This window comes from Siphateles boraxobius, unplaced genomic scaffold (genome assembly GCF_051911475.1).
Source record: "Siphateles boraxobius isolate OS27281-9 unplaced genomic scaffold, OSU_SipBor_1 19, whole genome shotgun sequence".
Lineage (NCBI taxonomy): Eukaryota > Metazoa > Chordata > Actinopteri > Cypriniformes > Leuciscidae > Siphateles > Siphateles boraxobius.
This window is the reverse complement of record NW_027508799.1, coordinates 26,808,374-26,825,040: the sequence shown is the minus strand read 5'-3', so window position 1 is coordinate 26,825,040 and position 16,667 is coordinate 26,808,374. Positions and strand designations below refer to the sequence as shown.

The following is a 16,667-nucleotide window of genomic DNA, read 5'->3' as shown; positions in this document are numbered from 1 at the left end:
CGATTCATAACAAAAACAAAAAGGCACAACACTGAGTGTGATATTGACCACATATGATCCTGATAACATAAAACCGCCTGAAAACCCCCTGAGGGTAAAACAGATGCTGACTTTGAGTGGTGTATTTCAGATGACAGAACTAATGCAGGGGTTTATTGATTGCTTTAAAAACACCACAATTAAGGTTAGGACAAAATGAAATACAAAATAACAGCTTGTACTGTGATACAAAGGGTGAATCTCCCTAAATAGCACTATGAATCATGGAGGCTATAGTAAAAATAGAAAGCATTACTAGCAACCACTTGTAGGTTTTACTCATGATTCCCTGGGAGGCACATAAGAGAGATACAACCTTTTTCTTCCTTTAAACAATGCTTTCCACCGGAAAACATCTAGCTGAAGAAGAAATCATTTATTTTTCTGTTCTTCATTTTTCTGTTGGTGATGAGCTTGTGTTTTAAATAACAAATGCAAGGCATTATATTATAGGAAAATGTTTACTTGCTTTAGTAGGCCAAAGTGGGGTAAGATGTGCCACGTTTGAAATAAATTGCCACAAAGAAAAATCAGGTAAAAAATGAAATAAAATAAATAAAATAACAATAATCCTGCTATATGCTGAAATTTGTAGAAACCTTTCTATACAACAAAAAAATGATAAATAAATTATTAAGAATAACATAAAAAATAAAAAAATAAGATATGACTGCATATTTCTATAAAGCAGCCGAGAAATTGTTTATTATTGAGAATATTTGTGTGCAGTGAAACAATTTTCAACATTTCGTTTTTGTAAACTTTCAATAGTTAATAATTAATATAATAGTTAATTATAATTATAAATTCATATTAAAATTAATTATTTTAATGTCCTGCATCCATCGTGATTATTTAAGTCATTGGGACAGCTTACCCCGAAGCATCTGACACACTTTTCCAGATACTGTAGCTAAAATTTGTGGGGTGGTGCTAAATTTCATGATTCATATCCAAATAATTTACCTGGTTTTATATATTTACAATTCATCAACATTCATAAAATATTTTTAGACCTAAATAAATTTGCTTTAACATCAAATTAATTTGACCTGCCATGTAGAAAATTTACATTGACAAAAACTTTACCCATTGAGACTCTACTAAGTGGCCAATTAAAGCCAAGCTGATACAGGCAAACACTGCATCTCAGGATAACGGTCCACTATGCCAAACTCTTTATTTTATCAAGTAGCATTACATGCTTCACTGGCCTTTAAACAACAAAAACAAGCCCAAAATTGAATTAATCTTATTTAATGGCATGCTCTGACGTCAGCCCCTTTGATCGAGAACAAGTGAGGACAGATAATTGAGCATCATACGCACATTAACCCCTGAAACCGCAGGAGAACCAACCAGATCAAGGGCTTTGACCGACTTACGATCCACCAATAAATGATAGAGAAAGCAACCAAAACCAAAATAATAATTAACCAGACGCAATTACAAAACACAATTTCCACCAATGGCAGGGGGTATCCTCAAAGGTTCTTGCCCCAAAGCTGTTGTCGACATCCCACCTCCCAATCCATCTCCGTTCTCCTCCATTAGACCCCAGACAGGCTGAGAAACGAGGGATCGTTACAGGAGATAAAATTTGCCGTGATGGATGGAGTCGCTCACAGAGCCAGGATAAAAGTCATCAGACCTCGGCGGCAAAATGGAGCCAGGTGTCTGCGCGCCCTACTGCTCAGGAGAGATGTTTCTGAAGGCCCAGGCATTTGTAACCCTTTACAAAGTGAGGTACTTTCTCAAGGGAATGGACTTCACTTTACCAGTGGTCACAAGACCTCCATCGCAATACTATGACTTCTGAACATTTACTCTAGAGATCGGTAGGGACGACACTGAAGCATAATTTGTGCCAGGTTTCTCCTCTGTACACATTATTTTGGTTAACTCTAAAGTACCTGTTCACCACTGGCAAGAAACATAAAAGACTATGACGTGGCACACACCTTTAATACTAAAAGGTTTAAAACTTCTGTGATGGAATTTCCTCTGGGATAGGATCCCGCATTCCTGCAACCCTACATAGGACAAGCGGTTTCGAGAATGGATGGATGAATGAGTGGTTTAATGTTCAGGGTGATTATAATGTTATTATTATTGTTGTTGTTTGTTTGTATTATTTGTATGCCACTCACACTAAAAAATATATTAACCCAGAATATTCCTTCAAGTTTAAACCTTTTGTTTTATGTGAATGCCATATTTATAATATTAATATTAATATGCACATTCCAGTCACACTTAAAAAAAAAAGTAGAATAGAATAGAATATTCTGGGTTAATATGTATAATAATTATAAATATTAATATTATTATAAAGAAGTATGGAAAAAAAATTGAGCACTAACAATGGATGTCCATGAGGCAAACCCACTTTTTTGTTTAAAAAAGTTAAAATAAGTTTCAGATGCTGTGGACAGGGTTTAATATAATTACACTATTCTTTAGAAGTGGTTTTGAGGGTAAAACAAACAATACAGTGATGTGAATAAGTTAGGACACCCATGCTAAAGTTGCCTAAAAAGAGGAATAAAAAATCATCTTTTGGAAATTGATCTTAATGCTTTAATTAAAAAAATGAGGATAAATCCAACCTTTAAAGACACCAATTTTCTTTGTGAATGAATAATGTATCATAAATAAATAAATGTTCTTCCTTAAAATACAGGGTGCATAAGTCAGGACACCCCTATGTTAAATTCCCATAGAGCCAGGCAGATTTTTATTTTTAAAGGCCAGTTATTTCATGGATCCAGGATACTATGCATTCTGATAAAGTTCCCTTGGCCTTTGGAATTAAAATATCCCCACATCATCACACACGTCTCTGTAGTGGTTTCATATGATATTTTGTCCAATGTTGCTCCGTAAAATAAAAGCAAAAACATAAAGCACTATTATCCACTTCTCTTTGGTTCCAATATATTTTATGCTGTGGTCTCTGTCAAACAAGATAAGTAACAAACATAAAAATTCAATTAATAAAGAACCAGGGCATATAAATCTACATTTTGTCCATCATCGTGACATTAAGAAGATAAATGGTTTGGCTATGACACGATCGCTTAGGAGGAACGTGGGAGAGCTCCAGTGGGGGGTTTACCCTCTCAGCGTCTGTCTGTCTCTCTCCTTCGCTGGGCTTATAATGATGAACGAATATCAATGAAATACACACAGATGCTGTGGCGCCATGGAATTAAACACAAAATTGCCTGTTGCAATAATACAGACATTTTGTACTAAAAGCAACTTTTTAAAAGCATAATCTTTTCTGGATGAAAATGTTTATCAACTGTACCATCTCTGTTTTTTTATATTAGACGTGGATAATGGAGTTTTTTTTTTGTTTTTGTTTTTTCCATGTACATCATAGTCTAAATCTACCATGTCAGCCTCATTTGAGGTGGCACTGTAATATCTGCAGACAGCTCCTTTCATACGGATGCACTAATGATGACGGACATGCATAATAGACATTACATGATGGGACACCAGCTGGTAATATACAATGAAATGCCATTCTTTGTCTGCCTTTGAGGGTACGAGACTCATTCCCATTACCTTAAATGCCTGCCCTGCTACTAAAAGATTTAATAAAGCCAATGACTTTTCTACTGTTAAATACCCCCATCATCTCAGCCTTTTATTTCTGCTCTTAAAGAAAAAGATCTCCCAAGAATAGAAATTGTGTGATCATTTACTTACCCTTGTGTTCTTTCCAATACCCTTTCTTACTTATGTAGAACTTAGACATTTTTATAATAAAAATTGTGTGAATGAGGACTAAAGTCGTCAAGCTCCAAAACGAGCATCATAAAAGTGGTCCATATGACTCACTCACTATATTCCAGGTTTTCTAGTCATACAATATCTTTTTGTGATAAACAGACTGAATTGAAGTCGTTATTCACTGGTAACCTTGACTGAATACTTTGTTCACGAATCAGACTGAACTGATTGTTGAATTCAACCTACTGATTCAGTGATCCAGTTGTTGTTAACAGCCCAATGAAGATGAATACTTTGAATACAGACTTAAATGTTGGTCTGTTTGTCACAATGCTATTGTATGACTTCAGAAGACTTTGAGTGTATAATAGTGGTTACTGAAATATTGAATATTTTTCAAAATTCATTTTTACTGATACCAGCTGCACTTTCTGGTACACTTCATATCTACACTTCCACACATATTCTATAGTAGTATGTGCTTAAATAAAATGCATTATTATAATAACACTAGTCCATAAGTCAATATACAACTTTTAGGCTTTGTGTCCATTCAGTACTATTCCTCTCTCAACCTTTTATTTCAGCTCTTGCCTGATTTCTCTCTTCCTTTGATCTTCATAATCTTGTTTTTATTTTGAACCTGCCTTTTAGTAGCTTACGATTAAAAAAGAAACTAACTATGATAATGGGGAACGTCATCCTAGCACAAAAAGGTTGAGAGTGTGCAACACTCAAATGCACTTGCCCTCTGTGTTGTTAGAAATTTAGTGACCAGTCCAACAAGATAAGAGACAATTATGCTCTCGCTTCCAAAACAATCCAGTAGTGATGGGAAATTGCGAGGAAGTGAGATTATCTATTCAGTGATATGTCAAGACGTGGCTGGTAGTTTCTTTTGGGTCTCTTGAACGTTCTTATCAGTCCAGATGGCTACAACTGCTTTGGTTCTTCAGGATAGAGTTTCTAATAGCAGTGCAGCAGAAGTCAGCCAGCTTCAGAGCCGAATGCAAGGATGACTGCCTTATCTATAGCTAAGGGAAATGGAGAGGGCTTCTGTTAAAGGCTGCTTTTGTGTTGGATGCGGCAAGGGAGGAATTTGTAACATGCGATCCATGGTCTCGTTTTATCAGACAAATGCCACCTGAATGCAGAAATGAATGCAGTATCGAACACGAACCAAAGGGCAAAGTGACAAACCATCTATTCTTCAAGTGACATGATGTGATAACTTGGAGTATCATGAAAGGCAGCAAGAAAACCATCAAAAACACAATGCAACTAGAAAAATTCATAAAATCCTATTTCAACGACATTACACACCTTTTTGTTTGCATTTTGCAGTGTATTGTCCTCAACAAACACTTGTCAAATAAACTCCCCAAGTACACAAGCCAAAAATGAGACCACCAGCAGAAATTTTGTTCTAAAATTACAGGGAAATCTACATTACTCTATGTATGATACTGTCTTTGTGCATGTGGGTGAGCTTGTATTCAACGCAGCATGATGTAAAGTGAAAGTGAGATGCTCCAGATGACCTCTCATAGTCTGGCCGATTCATTCGGCGTGGCCTGGCTGTCGGTCCACCCGCCATTTGAAATAAAAGCTAGGGAACGCCTAATGAAGTGTGAATGGGACCGAACGCAATAGCTGGCTTATATGCAGATCTGAGCCTTCCAGGGACATTTTACACCAATTACAAAAGTCACAAAGAGTTTGGTGTACAACCAACATCTTGTCAATTACTTTCTCTCATCATCTAAAACTTCCTCCCGGTGATAGCTGATAGACTCAGCGTTTATTTCCATCCATGTAGCAAAACCAATGAAACGTATCAATTTAAATCCGTTAGTGTATGTCCAAGGGCATTGATTGGGCAATTATAAGACATCACATTATCTATTCTAGTCAGCAGAATATTATTTCATTTATTTTCGGATAAAAAAGGGAAAGACTATGTCAGACTATTATTCTTCAGACTGCGTTATTCATACAATTCTCTGCTTTTGTCCTTCAACTTGGTTTGAAACCTTATCTTGAATACCTTATATAGCAGTGATGTAAAATAGCATTTGTAAAATATATTCAAAATGACCTCAATAAGTTCTAAAACAAACAGCAATAAGGTTCAAATAAAAAATAAAAAAAAGTCTGTCCACTTGGATTTTTACCAGTTCAGCAGAGGATTTATCATGAAGAAAGTTTTTTTAAACCCACATTTGATCTCACGTGGGTCTTTTATATAAATATTTTAATCTGACAAAAATCTGACATACCTGTTGTGCCGACATCAAATCTAAATGTAAATGAAAAAACAAATAATTACGCAACGCAAATGATAACATCTTAGACGACTTAGCCATGTGAGAATGCACACGGGATGTCAAAGAATCCATTTATCTTAGACCCTTTTATTCTGCCGGGAAACCTGCCACTGGTTCAGTATACCGCATTAAACACAGTCGCCCTAGGGCGAGATTCTAATCAAGTATGAAAGAAAACGATAAGTGTGTGTGCACACAAAATCACACACATTTTTTATTTTCCATGTCTGTGACCAAAAGTTGAACCATCACAGCTCATTCTCTCTAAGATCTTCCAAATGCCTCTGGGAAATTTTTCTGACCCAGTTATCCAGAATCACACATGATTGTGCGTACGCTTCTCTAACAAACATGCTGATTCACAGAGGTTACTACAGACCTTTGTATGTAATAATCTTTATTACAATAATATATATATATATATATATATATATATATATATATATATATATATATATATATATATATATATATATATTGTATATGTATGTATAAATATATATAATAAATATATATATTTATTATAAATAATATGAGAAATAAATAAATAAAGATTTTGTTGATTTTTTTAAGTATAATTTAAAGTCCTTGACTAAAATAACATTAGGCTCAAAAACAATTAATTATTTCTAAAATGCTTTAGCAATATGGCGACACAGCCATTGCAACATTTTTTATTAGTTCTTATTACTTCACCAAATGACATTTCATGAAAGACGGGCAGTTTTTAAGTAAAACTGGACTTTGATACCAGGACAAGCCTCAAGTCCCTCACAAACTAGTTGATCTCCATTGCTTCAAACCATGTTGCTCTGTTATAACAAGCTCCTCAGCCACACAAACAATCCACAAACACAACGCCTCACTGTGTGACTGACAACCTGCGACATACGAATAGCAGTTGGCCTAATGTGAGTAAGTTGTGACTTGGTGGTGAAGAAACCCCGATGAGAGTTAACTAAATATTTTCATGCCATATCTCCCCCAGCCATGCTGCTAACGATAAATTGGCACTGTTGGAGCCACAGTTTCTTTCTATAAAAATCATGGAAAGTTTGTTGCTCTATTCAAATCTACCTCATTCTGTGTTGCATCTATAGATACTGAATGAGGAAGTATAACGTGTAATTAGCTTCTGTCTGGCCTGCTACAATACCCACAGAGCTTATTGCAGTGTCACTTGCAGTTAGACATATACTTGAGGCCTATTTCAGACACCACAGGCAAACCACATAAGCGTTTGTGGCCTTACTTTGCCCTGGTCTCCAAATGCACTAGTATTCTAATAGAAAAATGGAAAACAAAAATAACCTATATTTAAAGGTTATACTTAACATTTAAAAGAAAATATATATATATATATAAAATTAGATTTTTTTTTGATTTGTAAAAGCATTGCATTAACCAGCCTGATGAAAAATGTCCTGTGCTTAAACGGTTGATGGCAAAAAAGCTTCTTTAAATAAACATATAAGATCACACTTCATTTTTATAGTTTTTTTGTTCAAAGAAAAAAGTTATTATTATTATTATTATTAATGAAATATAAACAATTATTATTAATAGTATTTATTTATATCTTATAAATATTTATAAAAATAAAAATGTTATGACATTTAGGTCCTTCAACGACTGTATTCTTCTGCTGATGTGAACAGAACAATGTTGTAAAATACTCAGTGGACAGTGTTTTCTGAATCTACAGCGCTACAGCAAAACAAGTTATGTTTTCTGGTTTATTTGTAGTGGGTTTTCAGTTTGAATCTAATTTAATGAGGGAAAAAGACTGGGCACTGCACACTATACAAAAATTAAATGGAACAGCGGTCCCGATTGACAATTGAATTTCTCTTAACTAATTCTTCAATGAACCAATCAAAAAAATTAACAGTCTTATCAAAATTAAATCAGTGTAATTAATGACCAGTTGTGTATATGACAATATGTAGTTATATATAGCCATTCAAAAAAGTTTTGTTATAATAAATGGTATTTCTGTCAGGACCACTATCGTCAAATACGATTGACAATTAGCATACAGTTTGGATTGCCGGTATGGTTCCGTTGTGGGCGAGAACTCCCTGCGCATCCATGCAGCCTAGCATGGATAAGAGCAGGGAGAGCAGCAATAACCCCCCTTAGGGTAAAACAGAACAGAACCAACATGACCTTAGACCGGATTCAAGGGGAATCAGAATGCCATACTGACTGACGAAAGGAAGAGCTGGGGATGGAGGAGGGCAATTAGCTCCTGAGAAATGCGATACTGCTGATAATACTGAAGGAGCTTATATATACAGTGATAGGCGTCATATTCCTATAGGTAGACGTGGATCAGCTGAGAGTCAGCTGATGCGAGCTTGACTAACGTGACCTGCCAGAACTGACGCTACGCTTGATTTTAATAAAAAAAAATAAACCAGAAAAGTAAAAGTTTTTCTCATCTCACGCATTAAGATCACCTTTTATGAAACGGACAAAACTAAAAAAGTTAAATAACCAGATGTGCTATACAAAACAGAGAAACTCTGTTCACACTTGTAGTACGGTTCTCTTGGTTCTTTTGGTCTGGACCATTTTTAACACCAAACCTTCAAAATAAAACCTTTTATGCCACATACTCCGCAACGAAACTTACAGAAAAAAAAGCTGTGTTGGGCTAAACACGCTCATACATATGAAAGTATTTTTACCAGCTGAGAACTAAGAGCATATAAAATGTAAAGGAGTCAAAACAGCACCACTTATTCCTCCGTCACACACAAAAGAAGATCTGCTGCAAGAAGACGGCGGTCCTGATGCTTGTATCGAACTATAATGGGTAACAAAGATACTATGATGAAAAAACAGGTTTGCTTGAGCATTCTGTCTTTTGTAGGGTCACATCTTGTGACATCCCATACTGTTCTAGGTTTGTTTTGAGGTCTTTGGTCCGTGCTGCATTCATATTTCAGTTGAACTGCTCCTATATTTGTTTGGAAGAGGATCGAAACCTACCTTTCAGGAGTCTCCGTTCGCTTGTTTGGTGCACACCAGGGTTCAGATGGCAGCGTTCACACTTATTCAAATGAACTGCACTAACAGAGCAATCGCAACAGAGTTCGTTTTAATCGAACCAAACCTGCCGAACCTTCAATGCAATGCAGCATGCAAACTTGCAAAATCCAATGTCTAGTTCTTGCTCGGAAAAGTTTATCGTAGAAGACTGGTGCTTTGCTTCCCGTCAGGCTGAGGAAAAAAACATGTGCACACCATGCCTACCATACATTACATTATGTAATAGCCATCCAATTTGAACTGATGCTTTCAGCCAGCTCTCGCCATTATCGTTCAATATACGTTAGACGGTGTGTGGGTGTGCCGTCTGATGCTGAAACTAATTATGCCCTAGCTCCTTCCCCTCAATATCCACCTCCATCTTTCTTTGTTAAGTACCCTAAATCAAGCAGGTTAGAAACCCAACAGCGACATATACCTCCAGTGCACTTCCTCAACTTCCTCCCAATATCTTTCTCTTTCTCAGATGAGAAGACACTTCCATCCATCAGAGCTGTCAAGCGAGTGGGCCTCTAGGTGCGTGAGCCCTGTGTGGGACTCGCCTCATTTCCTTGCTCTGATTAGCCTGGTTCGGCACTAACAGTCCCCGCCTCCCCGGCTTCCTTCTCTTGAGGTGTGTGTGTGTCTGTGTGCTTTGTACTGCAATAAAGAGCTGTGGGGCTTTAGAAACAGTGTGATCTGCTCTCTTTTACATGGTCTGTAAACTACAGGGGCCCAAAATGTGACACTTTTTGAGACATTGCTTGTTTGTAGATGCGTGACTGCTTTGGGAAAGTATGGGAATAAAATATTTTCTTCAGTTTGTCTGATTATAATATGCTCAGGTAAGACAGACAAGGATTTTTAATCCCTTACCACTGCTATTCCATATTAATAAAGATCAAATCAAAAATGCACCATAAGGTGACATACTTTTACCCACATACTAGAATAGTAATCTCACACTGCAATGCTTTTAGTGGGATTCTTTTTCAATTCAAATATGTTTCTCAAGGTCTGTGTAACTACTGTTGATATGAGGCATGACATACTAACTATCTTTATTGCACGAGATGTTTAAAACAAAAAAAATGTTAAAGTTAAAAATCCAAGCTGAAAACTCTCATTTCAGCGCAATGCTTGTGATATGAAGCCAAATTCCGTTTTCATCTTCCACAGAATGTGGTTTGATTGATTAGATGATAAAATGTTTTGGACCCAGTTTACTCCTGTAATTAACATTAATTAACATCCACTTGCAATTTGATCATCCAAGATGGATGTTAATACTGGGTGTACATGGTATATAATTTATAAATTAGCATTATGAATAATAAATAATATAGCATATAACAAATAATAATTAAAAAAATAGAAAAACATCTAATAAATAAGCTAATAAATAATTATACATAAACAGTAACAAAAGAGTAAACACTAGAATTAGGTATCATTACAAATAAATGAAAAATACTTTTAGAATCTAGGTTAAATATAAATTTCTATATATTAAATGTGCTGAGTTTCAACACGCAACTCGATCAGGCCTGGCCCTATTTTTTTGCATATGTATTTGGCAGAAATTATTTAAATGAGGAATATTGTTACGTGTACAATCCCAGAAGAAAACTCAAGATTACAATCGAGGCATTTTAGGGAGTTCAGAAACAGTGCGCACTTATATATGGAATAACTGCAAAATGTTACAAATGAAAATTCAAAAAAAAAAAAAAACTATAAAATTGTGTTACTGTGCCTGTTGTGCTTGAGGACACTTCAGTCCCAGCGGACTCTCTGCCTGCTGAATCATTTGGCACGTCTGCTCTCAGGAACATTCTGGCCTAGTTGCAGCTGTACACTAGGCTATGCAGTCCGGCCTGGCACCCCAATAACCTACAACTCCTTCAGAGCATCCCCCACAGTCCTCCTGTTTTTCTACAGCCCTAGTAAGATGTGTAGCTGTGTGCTGTGTGTACATAATCAGCAGTGGTAGAACCTACTGTGTGGATACTGGGAGATCCTGTTACAGCATCAACAAACTCTGTCCACCTCAAGGAGTCTTGTGCCATGTGTGCTAACAACATAAAGGAAAAACTCACAACACTATCCATCACACGGACGGACAGGCACATCATTTACAATACATTTATTTAAACTAAGGTCAGTTGATGGTTGTCACTGGAGTCAAGTTTGATAGCTTAATGTTAAGCAAATAGCTATGAGGAATATCAAAGCAGCACGACACTTTTAAATCTTTGATGCAGGGAATAAATTACAAAGGAAATGTCAATCTGTTTCATTGTAAAAGCAAATATGGACATTAGGTATCAGAGGGTTAGGCTAAAGCTGGAATTGCCAAAGCCAAGCAACCAATTACTCTGTGACAACAAGACGATTCCCACACTATGAATAGTTCAAATTATTCATACCATCAATACGATTCTTATGCACAACCATGACATTTTAACAATTGTCATAATTGTGAGCTGCAGATGGTGTTGCATACACCATTAATACTGCACACAAGCCCCACACGGCACAACATACTGACAAATGTATTGACAAATGTACTGACAAAGCTTACTCATTTTTGGACAATTTTTTTTTTTTTACCTCAAAACTGTTCAGATGGAATTAATGTCAGAAATGTTGAAGTTTAAACAAAAAGTCAAGACTGATAACAACAAGAGAAAATCGTAAGTAAACATTTCTTGATCAAAAGAAATCCAGAAAATGACAACACATGGCTTCTTAGGGGGCTATACTAAATTTTGCTTTTCTAATTAATGATACTACAAAGTCGGACGCACTACAGCACAAAACTAATGTGTTTTGCCTGTAATTGATGTTATAAGAGAAAATGGTTTCATATAATTTGCAGAGAAAGCTGAAAAACGCATTAACCAACTGTTGTCTCGCTTATACTATAATACTGTTATCTTTCTTCAGTGTTTACCAGACTTCTGAAAACATGAAATACGATAAACAGCACTGGTGTGCTCTCATTCCGGAAATATTTCCACCACTTTCTAGGTTTACATATGCCACCCTCCCCAGTGACTGTGGGCATTGCAACCTAGAAACATTTTCTGCTTTAAACAAGTGTTGCAGAGGGACTGTACACCCAATCAAAAGTGAAAATGAGGAGTTAAACTTAGGCTGCATTACACCAACATGTGAAATTTCACAGTTATGAGGAGTGGGGAAAGGGGGTGGACAAGAAGGAAGGGACACATTTATGCAATGCCAAAAAACACAAGCATGATAAAATTTAGAAAGCCAACATGAAAGCTGGTTCAGGGATCTGCAGAACGACCCCGGAGTGTGCGCCATATTTCTGAGCTGACACAAAAAGACGGCCCACGGAGCAACACCTGCTGCTGCCAACTGGGCAAGAACTGCTAAATGAGGAATATTTCCCATAACATACACACCGCATTAGCAAGACCGCGAAGAGTTTAGACAGGTGAGAAACAGAAGCCTCTTCTTAGACAAGTTAACTTTAAATGAATGCTAAATGCAGCTGTTAAACATAAGTGGACAAATATTATCCTATACATCACAATGAACAGATAAGAGAAAATCAGACACTGCATTTTAAATGTGTATTTTTAAAATGCGTAACCTTTAAGCAGCAAACTAGCATATACTGTAAATTGCCTTGAAGCTATCATTCATGACAAAGTCACAAAACTCATTTTTATTTGTTTAAAAGTGAAGATTTGAATATTTTGCACAAATAGCATCACTAAACAGCTGTATAAACTACATTTAAAAAACCATTTAAAGGTGCTGTAATCGATTTCTGAGAAACGCTGTTGAAAGTGGATCAGACCGAGAACCACAAAAACACACTTGTAGCCAATCAGTAGTAGGGCACATGTCCACTCATGATTTGAAGAACGACTGTAGAAAGAGAGATGGCTGAGAGACATTACAAGAGAAAATGTCAAAGTAATATCACTGGAAAAAGAAGGGTTATGATCAGGCAAGAGCTTTAGGACTCAAGTTAATATTAGAAAAGCTTTTCAGCGCTGGAGAGAGCTAAGCGGGAATGCCTGAAAACGGACAACGGGGTTGCGTCGTTTCAGCTCCATACAGAAGTAACATTTTGCTATACGTTTCACAGAACACTGACATGCTCTTGTTGTGGTGTTAGATATTGTAACAGGACAGTTTTTTTAGTGTCAGTAATTGTCTAGAGCTGCTGTGCTACTGGCGACTAACAACCAACTCTTGCTTGTATATACTCTTGAATGTTCATTTTTTGTTCATCCTTGTCATTTGTCCGTCCTCTTTACTTTATCGTCAAGCATTATCTTGATTCACTTCAGCTATGATTAAGAGACATCCTCTCTTGCATTGAGTGTTTGTACATTTTGGGGGGCGGAGCAATAAAATGAGGGCTGTGTTTTCTTTTGGGTTGATTTCAAATATCAACAGTGTTTAAAAAAGTGCAATTGCTATGGGGTTAAACATTTGCTTTCTTTAGAACAACCCTAAGAAAAAAGAAAATAACTATCTAAAGAAATGTTTTTAGGAATAACTTATTTGGGACCAGCAACTGTTTTATAACCAACATTCTTTAAAATATCTTCTTTTGAGTTCAACAGAACAAAGAAACTCATACAGGTTTAGAACAACTTGAGGGTGAGTATGTGATGACAACTATCTCTTTAAGTAAGAAGAAATAAACATTAAATTAGTGTACCAACATTGAAAAAAGTCTCACTTCGCCTTTATGCTGTGATAGAGCAAATTGGCCACTGTTGTGAAGAACATCAGTAGATATTAAGAGAAAAGTAAGAAGGTCAAATATAGTTCAGACTAGAAGAAGAAGAAAAATGGAAATACAAAGCTCTACAATGGAAACATAAGTTCACAATGTCATTATAACATCTTTTAAATCATATTTAAGGCTTATATCCAATCCAGGCACAGTATTATTGCTTTTCTAACATATAAATTGTAATTTTTTTCAACTGTTCTTCCTCAACGCCTAGAGGTTTTCCTTTGAAGATAACAGCACTGAAATATAGCATCAATCAGCTCGTCAAGTGTTAAGTATTATTCGGTAATTCAGCATACGGATGCAACTGACTCATACGCAGTTATGGGTGACAAAGCTGACTTTTCTTTGTTCACAGTCCATCAACAAATGACTTAATATTCACGATCACACATTTACAAACAAACCCACTGCTGGAATACACAAATCCAGTCAGAAAGGGCTTACGTGATACTGTTGACTCATTGAAATGTACCAGAGTCCTACACATTTGGCAGGAAGGCAAACAATGCATCGCCACACACAGACACAAGCTTATCTTAACGCCTCTCACGCACACTTCATTTTTTAGAAACGTCAAAAAGAGATGCACTTCCACAAGATTCTTGACAAAGTCTTTTAAAATGTTACACATCTTCACATGTATAAATTAAATTTAGTCTTCCATTATCACAGTCACAGCTTCAATGGGTAAACAAGTAAACAAGGCTGGTTTTAAATAGTCTCCTTATTTAACGTTTTTCTTTACACTTTCTGAACATTTTTCATTAATTTTCATTTTAAAAGCTGTTTGATATAGGCTTTATCCCATGTCTGAACCTTTCACCTAACCACATAACTCTCTCACATGCCAAAAAGCACAACCAATCACAACCAATATCCCATCTAATATCCATCTGCATATGTGTGCAGTTGCTCATATCTAATATTGCAAAAAAAATCTGTTTTAATAACGTATTTTTTATTATATGTGTAATATTTTATTTCATTTATGTATTATTTTACAAAAAAATAGTTGGGAACACTGGAATTTTTCCCAACGCGTAAAAGAAAAGAAAGTGCCCAACAGTCCCTAAAGAAACACCATTTGCTTGCAGGTTCCTCTCCAGTCAGGCAGTGGTAATCGAGTTGGACGTCTGACTAAACGAGAGGAAACAGAGGAAGGTGTTAGAACAGCTGGACTGCGATTCCCAGAGAAATGGAGGGATGAAACGGAAAGACCTAATGATGACATTTTGTGGAATGCTATCATTTAATGAGCTTTTTTTTCTCTCCTCTGCACCCACATACTTTCTAACGCATTGTTCCTCTTAATACTCAGCAGTGAATTTTTACTGCATAGGCATATGCAGGAACAAAGATGGGTTGATAAATTGGCAGTGAATGCTGGGACGTTTGATATGTTGATATATTTGTGAATTATGGCTTTTCTTAACATAAAGCTGGTGCAAGAAACAGAGTGATGGCTTGGTTAATGATTTCCAGAGTGGATAATGCAAGGTGAAGATTCCTTAGCAACAGAGAGAGTGGGTGTATGAAAAAGATAGTGGAAAAGGGAGGTAGGGAAATGGATATAAAGCGAGCGAGAAAACAAATACTGTGTGTGAAAGAGAGAATGCCGAGCTGCTCATACTTCACACAATACTTTTGTGCCGTTTTGAAGGAGCTCAGCTTTGCTGATTCAAATTTTTTTCACACCTCACATTGTTCAACTAATCATCCTGCTCAGGAATTTTATTCAATAGTTGAAAACTGAGTGTGCGAAGTGCTATATTATGCAGCTTTATGAAATATCAGTTTGAGGATACTCTGTTTTATATCTCATTGGGTTGACTAGGGATACTTTTACAAGGGCTATGTTTTTGAGTCAAAAGTCCAATTAAACAAAGTTATTTTCTCTAGCAGTGGCTTCTATTGCTTTTAAACAATTTTAAAATTATCGGACATTAGAATTAAATTAACAATAAGAATTTTCATAAATCTCGGGTCAGGGCAGACCGTGATAGTTACATTTTGCTGAAAAACCTATCGTAATAATTTAAATGGCAGGTTCCCATTGTGATAAATTGCATTCACCTTTTATGACAACATGCTCCAAAAGCAACTGTAACTTTGGGTAATAAAGAGAGATGTTCAATGTTAAACCATTTTTAGCCAAGTTTATGGTCTGTATACTCAGCCTAATAAATATTTACTGGAGTATAAATAGTGACAAATAGCCCCGCTCTTCCTGATTCCTTGGCTTTTGGGTAAAATAAAGTAATAACACAAATGTTAGCTAGGTGAGGCGTTAAAGTGTCTTGAAAGCGAAATGAAAGACTACCGAAATATGAATCTCTCTTCCAAGTGGTCTCAGGGCAATTCTCACAAGAGCCTCTCACTTCAAAGCAGGCGAGATGGTAAATTGCATTGTGGGAGTTGGTATTAGGTTATGACACCAATGGTTAAGACTCTCAAATACCCCGACCCATCAATGCCAGGCTGTGAAAAGCAACAAACTACAACATAATACTAAACATGGCCCTGCTGATCTTGCATGTTTCTTTGGCAGAAAGAAAAAAATGGGCCGACGTATCTGGCAGCCCGGGGGAAACGAAGATAAATTAATGGTACACATAGGGAGTTTCTGTGGGTGGGGGGAAAAACACATAAAGAAAGATGTTTTTTTCTATAGAGTTTAAAAGTGAGGATGTATTTGTAGGAAGAGCAAAGCCGTAAGACCTGTTTCTGTT

The 16,667-nt window shown here is 36.3% G+C and overlaps 1 protein-coding gene across 4 annotated transcripts in view; it reads right to left on the bottom strand.

Annotated features, from left to right (window-relative positions):
* btbd11a (BTB (POZ) domain containing 11a) overlaps positions 1-16,667 on the bottom strand; it is a 131,245-nt gene that overhangs the window by 103,686 nt on the left and 10,892 nt on the right. Inside the window, exon 1 of one of the 4 annotated variants that reach the window (XM_077234640.1) lies at positions 6,063-6,076. The exons of the other annotated variants lie outside the window; for them this stretch is intronic. The gene's annotated coding sequence lies outside the window, so the exon portion shown is untranslated. Of the gene's footprint in view, positions 1-6,062; positions 6,077-16,667 lie in introns of those variants that run through there. 4 annotated transcript variants of the gene reach the window in all.